The 5,742-nt window shown below is 38.6% G+C and overlaps 1 pseudogene; it reads right to left on the minus strand.

The window, feature by feature from the left end:
- Positions 1-1,895: 1,895 nt before the first annotated feature.
- LOC149167596 (putative pentatricopeptide repeat-containing protein At3g49142 pseudogene) lies at positions 1,896-4,587 on the minus strand (annotated as a pseudogene).
- Between the last annotated feature and the right edge of the window lie 1,155 nt (positions 4,588-5,742).

Genomic DNA, 5,742 nt, shown 5'->3' on the forward strand with positions numbered 1-5,742 from the left:
AAAGCTACTCGATAAGTAGCCTAAAATTCCACAACAATGCACCCTAAATTATAACCACAAACTATTATGCAAAAATAGATATCACAAAGAAATAGGGGGCAATTATTTTATTTTATTAATATTGTACAACAATGTACATATGGTAACACATTCAATCTTTCATTATCATGCCCTTATTAGCTCAATCACTTGTTTTTTCGGTTGGTCTCTCTCTTCTCTCCCTACATCAAGGTCTGCTCTATGCATTTATCTACCAACTTTTCTATTTTTTAGTACACTGCGAAAGTTGTGACTTTCTCTTCATCTTTTGGAAATGTACCATTTCATATCAATTCAATTTCATGGATTTCCTTCAATCTTCCAAAATTGTGCTGCCCTCTTCTAATATTTGTGCATCAACTTGTTTCATCATTATGTTGATTCGTGCAATGCCATTACACACCCCTCTGTCTTGCTTTTGAGCCATCTTACTTCACATTTTCGCTTTTGTAGCATCCATGCCCTTTTATCTCACTTTCACTCTTGTTGCCCATTTACGCATTCTTAATATTTCTTTGCTTCATCATTTCTAAACACTCTACACTTATCCTTTTATCTTGCATGATTGTAACTTAGGATCTAATACTCTTGCATCAAGATTATAATAATAAACAATACTAAAGAGATGACAATGAAGGTTAACGGTCAAAACTGTGGGGGCAAGGGCAATTCACTATTCGAATAAGGTCGAGGAAAGTTGTCACTAGGTTTGCATATTTAGATGATTTACATGTGTAAATTGAATGCATTGGTTTTGTAAGAAAGATAATATGGTCAATTATATATCTGAACTTTACCCATGTTGCAAAGAAGCAATGTTTCATTAAAATAATTCACGTATAGCCTTCATCCATATACGATATGTAAACCATATGTTTTTCTTTTCTTTTCTTTTTTATATTGCATTTTCGAGTTTTTTAAAAATTAAGATTTTAAATTATCAAGTCACCTTCCACCATCAATTAGGCAAAAAAATCTGAAGGAAAAAAAAATTGCTGTAGTACACCCTTGGCTATCTCTATTACTAGATTTCGAGGGTGCCTATTTCACCAAAACTCAAAATTGCCACCAATGCTTACTCTGGCTTCCTTTTGAATTGCGTTCTTTCAAAATCATTAGAATGCAGAATATGCAATTGTTGCCTTTTTAAGCTTACTATCTGACATTTCCCACCTATTCAAGTTGAACACGCTTACGTCAAAATTCTACTTGAACTTTTGCAATTCTTGAAGAAACTTTTAGGTGAAATTCTTCATCTTCTTGAGCATCTTGCATTCTTTAGGCTAACAATACTTTGACAATAATTATTCATTAGATTCAAGCTATTGCACGATACCATCCAAATGTTCCAATTAACTTTTGGTTTAACCATTGTTTGCTACCATGGATTTTAACATTAAGTAATGTTATTTTTATTAATGTGCCTATTCCCATGTCTGTTTTTAAGAGTTGCAATTGAATTTTCAACAGGATGGAATCGACTACATATCATAATCTACAAACGAAACCTATTGAATACGACTTTCGAGGATTCGACCTGTGACTCGATTTGCTTGTCTCACTGGCCAACCCTGCAGATTTTAGGGCTTCCATAGGTGCCCATCTAATATTATGAAGTGAGTATTTGTGCTTTTATATAAGAATCGGTAGAAGTTCCGAAACATGTTCTAAGTTAGTCGTTACAAAAGCAATCGATGTCAAAGTTTATAGGGTTGCTAACAAACCAACTTGTTGTATCCAGATATTAGAGGGAAGTGTTTTCCATAAAAGAGTGTCTATGTAAGAGAGGGAAGTGTTTTCCATAAAAGAGTGTCTATGTAAGGTTATGTTTCTTGTTTTTTATTCTTGAATAATTATCACCAATAATCTCCACAAGAGCAAACTCCATCTTTGAAATAATGGAATCGGTGTGCGTCCCTAACGATAATTTCTCTCGTGACAATCCTAGAAATGATCTTGGTAGCATTGTGGCAGTCGCCACAAACACGAAGGTTTTTACTAATACGGATAGGTGTCCCACAAGATGTGTTCATAAGCCCAAAAACAATGGCTAGCTTTTCACTATGGACAAGAAGATTGTGGTCCTTGTCCTCATTTTCGACATCAAACAGGACAAAGTTAGTGTCAGGTGTATATCCTGCAGCCTCCATCTGCATAGTGAGACTCTTTAGAGCTGCATAGATTTCCTTTGATTGTGGGTGCCGTTGGTCTCCCACAAGGAATACATGAACTTTATTCTTGACTTCAATCCAGCTGCGTCCTGGACTCTTTTTCAACCCTTTACTTTTCATAATGTTTCTTATATCTGTTGCAAAGTACCAATTGCCAGCTGCAGCATAGATGTTTGCAAGAAGTGCATAATTTCCTGTATTTTCAGGTTCTAACTCAAATAGGTGCTCAGCCGCACATTTTCCTAGCTCTATATTATGATAAATTCTGCAGGCACCAAGCAATGCTCCCCACACACTAGCATCAGGTTCCACCGGCATCTTATCAATTATATGTTGTGCATCATCAAGTTGCCCAGCCCGTCCAAGAAGATCAACTATGCACGCATAGTGTTCCACTGTAGGAGTGATGCAGTATTGTTTACTCATGCAATAGAAAATTTCTAAACCCTGCTTTGCTAGGCCTGCATGGCTGCAAGCAGACAGGACACCAATGAAAGTAATGTAGTCTGGGTTTACATTGTTGTGTTGCATTTCATAAAAGAGCCTGAGGGCAGCTTCACCAAAACCATGCATTCCATACGCTCCAATCATTGTGTTCCACGAGATTACAGTTTTCTGCGACACTCTGTTAAATACATGGGTTGCATCTTCTACACTCCCACATTTTGCATACATATCAATAAGTGCATTATCCACAGAAACATACAACTCAAATCCATTTATGATCAGGTAACAGTGGACCTCCTTTCCCTGTTTCAAAGCCCCTGTCCGGGCACATCCTGTTACAGCATTTGCGATGGTGATAGAATCAGGTTTCACACCGTCCAATCTCATTTGACAGAAAGTCCAAGACGTTCCATAATTCCTCCTTGTCAATGTGCAGCCTATTATCACATTCCATGATACCACATCCCTTTGGGTCATGTTTTCAAACAACTGGCATGCATCCTCTATGCTCCCACATTTCACATACATGTCTATGAGGGCATTGGTCACAAAGATTTCGAATACATGCTCATTTCTGGTTAAATAATTGTGAATCGCCTTACCCTGCTTCAGAGCTCCTAAGCAGGAGCAAGCAGGCAGAACACTTGCAATTGTAATTGAGTTGGGTTTCATTCCTAGTAGATTCATGTCATTGAAGAGCTCCAAAGACTCAACATAGTGCCCACATAGAGCAAAACCTCCAATTATAGCATTCCACGAAACAACGTCTCTGTGAGGCATATTGTCAAACACTTGACGTGCAAACTCTGGAGTCGCACATTTAGCATACATGTGTATGAGAACATTACCCACAACAACATTTTTGTCGAGTCCACTTTTGATTGTGTAACCATGTGTTCCTCGGCCGAGTTGCAGATCAGCCAATAACCCACACGCTGGAAGTAAACAAGAAATGCTGATAGAATCTGGTTTTATGCATGCTAACTCCATTTCACGAAAGAGCTGCAAGGCTTCTTCACCATGATCATTTTGAACATATACCCCTATCATTGTATTCCATGAAACCCTATTTCTCACAGACATCCTCTCAAATACCCGTAGAGCTAATCCCAACCTGCCATTCTTAGCATACATGTCTACAAGCGCATTGCCCACAAATACATCGGATTCCAAATGATTTCTGATGGCGTAGCCTTGGATTTCCTCACCCGTTCGAAGCGCCCTTAAACTGGCACAGGAGGAAAGAAGAGCAACAACAGTGATCGAATCTGGTTTGCACTCAAACTCCATTTGCTTAAACAATCGCAAGGCTTTATCTGCTTCACCATTGCGAGTATACCCTGCGAGCACAGAATTCCAAGAAACAACATTCCTTATACGCATTTTGTCAAACACATGGCGTGCAACGTCTGCAAGGCCACATTTGGCATACATGGACACAAGGGCATTGCCAACGAGAACGTCCGAGTCAAGGAACAAAAACCCATTCGCAACGACATACCCATGAATTTCCCTACCCTGTTGGACCCCTCGGAGGCCGGCGCAGGCTTTCAGAACGGAAGGAATACTCAACTTGTCGGGTTGGATTCCATATCGCTGCATCTGCTGGAAAACTTCCATCGCTTCTTGCCACAACCCCTTTTCTGCATAATTTCTCATCACTGCAGTCCATATCCATGTATTTGAATTTGAATTTGATGACGATGGTGACATGGAAATGGGCATTTTGTCCAAAACTAAGCGTGCATCCTCGAGACTACCCTGCATCAAAAACACACACACAAGCTTTGTTGCACACAGACAAAATGCATTTTGGTGCAGTCCCATAATAAGCATTTGGGCTTGGATCTGCTTGGCTTCCCTCAACGACCTCACATGGCCCAATTTCTTCAATATCATTTCCAATAATCTCATCTCCTTCTCTCACCATCGGCTTCTCTATAAAATCTCAATGGAGAAAATAAGCAGTGGAGAAAAATCCAATAGATGCCAGGAGATTGGTGTTGCTGTCAGCATTCAAAGGGTGAGAATGGGAGATTATTTTCCAAATGGTTGTGCTCAATTTTTATTTTTCACTGCAAAACACCTCTCTACATGTGAAAGATTTGTGAGCTCGCTGAAAGAGAAAAAACCCAAAACCAGAGGGGATTGGCAACGGAAACTCATGTTCTGTTTTGAAAGTGACTCAAGTGCAAGGAGCTCAAATGTTTTAATAGAAAATTGGTTTATTATAATTTTTTAATATAATTAATATATATATCTAATTTTAAGCTGAGAGCAAAGCCAGACACAATTGGTGTATGAGACCTCCTTGTTTGTGGGACAAGGGTCTCACTTCCGCATAGTTACCACATTGGTGTATGAGACCTCCTTGTTTGTGGGACAAGGGTCCCACCTCTGCGCAGTTACCACATTGGTGTATGAGACCTCCTTGTTTGTGGGGCAAGGAGGTGTATGAGACCTCTTTGTGGGGCAAGGGACACCTCCACACAGTTATTTGACTGCAAGTCTATGAAGACATACATACTCTACTCCCTCTAGTTTTGAATTTATGACCTCTTAGGAGGAAACACGTGCTCTTAACCATTAGGCCCACTCAAGCTGTATATATTTCAAATATTTTAGAGTGGATTTTAGATAAAATATTTATCTATTATTACAATTTATTTATTTTTAATATTTTACATATATGATTATTATTATTATAAAAATTGTAAGTTATTATTAATATATTTTTAAATTCCGTGTATGTAATAAAAAACTAAAATTCAAAAATACTAAATATTTTTTATATAAATTCGTAAAAATATTAATATAAAGATATGGTGTAGTCTTCTCCTTGATGTGGTGGGTTCAGAAGTCGAGGGAAGGTCAAGGGGCATGGCTCGTCCCTGGCATGCAAGAGCATGTGATCACTCAGATGGTTATTAAATCACAACATGGGGAGGAAGTGGTTAGTATGAGTCTTGTAGGGAGTAAAGAAGTTTTGAGCCTAAGCCGGGGGAGGAGTCGAAAACCCCGTAATAGGCATCTAAGTATGATTCGAGTCCAAATCATGAAGAGCTCAGCTTGAATTTTGATGATC

The sequence above is a fragment of the Pinus tabuliformis genome, chromosome 5_1 (genome assembly GCF_031772625.1).
Source record: "Pinus tabuliformis cultivar Carrire ecotype Pingquan chromosome 5_1, CPIR1, whole genome shotgun sequence".
Classification (NCBI taxonomy): Eukaryota; Viridiplantae; Streptophyta; class Pinopsida; order Pinales; family Pinaceae; genus Pinus; species Pinus tabuliformis.